A 3,071-nucleotide genomic window follows, 5' to 3' on the forward strand; every position below is an offset into this window, starting at 1 on the left:
ATATACGATATCTGTTTTTCTCTTTCTTTCTTCACTCTGTATGACAAACTCTAGGTCCATTCACATCTCTGCAAATGACCCAATCTCATTTCTTTTTATGGCTGAGTAATATTCCATCATATATAGGTACCACATCTTCTTTATCCATTCATCTTTGATGGACATTTAACTTGTTCCCATGTCCTGGCTATTGTAAATAGTGCTGCAATGAACACTGAGGGGCATGTGTCTTTTTGAATTATGGTTTTCTCTGGGTATATGTCCAGTAGTGGGATTGCTGGGTCATATGGTAGTTCTATTTTTAGATTTTTAAGGAACTTCCATACTGTTCTCCACAGTGGCTGTATCAACTTACATTCCCACCAACAATGCAGGAGGGTTCCCTTTTCTCCACACCCTCTCCAGCATTTATTGTTTCTAGATTTTTTGATGATGGCCCTTCTGACCAGTGTGAGGTGACACCTCACTGTAGTTTTCATTTGCATTTCTCTAATGATTAGTGATGTTGTGCAGCTTTTCATGTGCCTCTTGGCCATCTGTATGTCTTTTTGGTGAAATGTCTATTTAGGTCTTCTGCCCATTTTTTGATTGGCTTGTTTGGTTTTTTTGGGTATTGAGCTGCATGAGCTGATTGTATATTTTGGAGATTAATCCTTTGTCCGTTGCTTCGTTTGCAAATATTTTCTCTCATTCTGAGGGTTGTCTTTTCATCTTGTTTATGGTTTCCTTTTCTGTGCAAAAGCTTTTAAGTTAACTTATGTCATATTCACTTATTTTTATTTTCATTGCTCTAGGAGGTGGGTCGTAAAAGATCGTGCTGTGGGTTCTGGTTCCCAGTACCTCACCCCCTCCCCACCTCCGCACCTGCCAAACTTGATGTGACCCAGTCCGACGCTGCGGCCACACACCCCAGCCCCTCACCCCGAAGCGCCCAGCTCCCCTTGCCCCTTCCCACCTCCGCTCCACCCCCGCAGCATGAGCAGCCCGAAGCCAGGCGGCGAGCACAGCACTAGCACGGGCTCGGGCTCCAGCGGCACCCCGGAGGAGGAGGAGGTCCGGACGTGGGCTCCCTGTGCATATTAAACCCAGAGAACTCTACCTGCTCTTCAGGCCATTCAGGGGTGTGAAGGGTCCCTGGTCAAGCTCACATGGAGACAGCCTGTTGGTTCTGTGATCTTTGACAGCCGGGCAGGAACAGAAGCAGCCAAGAATGCATTGAATGGTATTCGCTTTGACCCCAAGAACCCGCAGACCCTGAGGCAAGAGTTTGCCAAAGCCAACACCAAGATGGCCAAGAACAAGCTAATGGCTACACCAAATCCCACCAACGCTCACCCCGCCCTAGGAGCACGCTTCATCGCACAACACCCCTATGACCTGATGGGGGCCACTCTGATTCCCGCATCCCTAGATGCCTGGGCCCCCTACCCTCTGTACACCACAGAGATGACCCCAGCCATCTCACATGCTACGTGTACCTACCCAGCCACCACTGCTGCTGCCGCTGCCGCCCTACATGCTCAGGTGCACTGGTACCCTTCCTCTGATACCACCCAGCAAGAATGGAAATATCGTCAGTTCTGTTAGTTCTTCAGTCTGGTCACCACAGCTGGAAGCCCCCGCCCCAGTGGGGAGGAAGCCACCCTGAGCTTCCACTGCCCCCAGGCGGCCCGTGCAGAGCTGCTGCTTCCCTCCAAAGACTGAGTTTTAAGCCCGACTCAGTGGACTGTTTTGTTTCCTTTCTCTCCTTTTCCTCAGCCCTGTCCTGCCCCAAAGCCCCTCTCCAAGGCCTCACGGCAGGATTCAGGGGCCTTCTCACCGGGACACCCAGACCCAGCTCGGAGGTCTCACTGGGACTCAGCAAGGCCTGACCCCCAGTCCAAATTTGTTTCCACAGCCCCGCCTCAAAGAAATGAGGCGTTTAATTTTGCATGTTTTCCTGGCATGAATTAAGACACTTAACTGGTATATATGTGAGTGTACAGTTTGTTCTCACATTTTGTCACCATAGCAACAAGTCCTGCCCACTAATGGTTCATCATTCCCTGCCCCTCTCCCCTCACCCCCTCTCCTGCACCCACCCTGCTTCAGCGAGGATCAAGCCTTGCAGCCAGTTCCACCCAGCGGCTGGTGCCCTCCATCATCCACACACTTCCAGGCTGAACAGGAAGGACCAAGCAGCCAAGACAGCGTTTTCTTGGTCATTTCAAATCGGGGTCCTCTGCTTCCTCCCTCTCAGATGGGCCAACAGCCATTAGGAAAACCCTTTCTCTGCCCAATTTCGCTTACCTCTCCACAGCGCACCCCACCCTTGCCATGGCTCCTCATTATTTCCAAACTTCAAAACCAACCAAAAAGTGAAAGTATTTTTGTACCCTGTGTAACAAAATATTTATGCAACATAAAGGATTTTTCGTGTGTGTGCAATCAATTATTGAAGAGACCTTGTCCGCCCTGTCCGGTAAGTTTAACATTTTAGCTTGAGGCATGAGGAAGAAAAGGGCTTCCGTTCTCCAGCAGTGAGCCTTAGCGTCAGCCATTAGTTTAAGAAAAATGAAGGAAAATTGTGCCATTTTTTGTTTCGTGAGCACATCAGTGCATTGCCTTTGGCTGCAGCTGTGGCTGTCTTGCCATTTTCAGACCTGGGAGACAAGGTGGCTATTGTAATTGCTGATCCTGTGAGCATGTGAGACTGGATAATATATGGAATGCAAAATTTAAAAATCATCAAAAAAAAAGATCTTGCTGTGATTTATGTCATAGAGAGTTTTTCCTGTTTTCCTCTAAGAGTTCTACAGTGTCTGGCCTTACATTTAGGTATTTAATCCATTTTGAGTTTATTTTTGTGCATGGTGTTAAGGAGTGCTCTAATTTCATTCTTTTACATGTAGCTGCTCAGTTTGCCCAGCACCAACTATTGAAGAGACTGTCTTTTCTCCATTGTATATTCCTGCCTCCTTTGTCATAGATTAGGTGACCATATGTGCGTGGGTTTATCTCTGGGCTTTTTATCCTGTTCCACCGAACATTACCATGCTCATTTTCGAGGCTACCATCACACTGATGCCAAA

The 3,071-nt window shown here is 48.0% G+C and overlaps 1 pseudogene; it reads left to right on the top strand.

Annotated features, from left to right (window-relative positions):
• The first annotated feature begins 975 nt into the window (after nucleotides 1-975).
• Nucleotides 976-1,587, top strand: LOC116749781 (annotated as a pseudogene).
• The last annotated feature ends 1,484 nt before the right edge of the window (nucleotides 1,588-3,071 follow it).

The sequence above is a fragment of the Phocoena sinus genome, chromosome 2, assembly GCF_008692025.1.
Source record: "Phocoena sinus isolate mPhoSin1 chromosome 2, mPhoSin1.pri, whole genome shotgun sequence".
Taxonomy (NCBI): Eukaryota; Metazoa; Chordata; class Mammalia; order Artiodactyla; family Phocoenidae; genus Phocoena; species Phocoena sinus.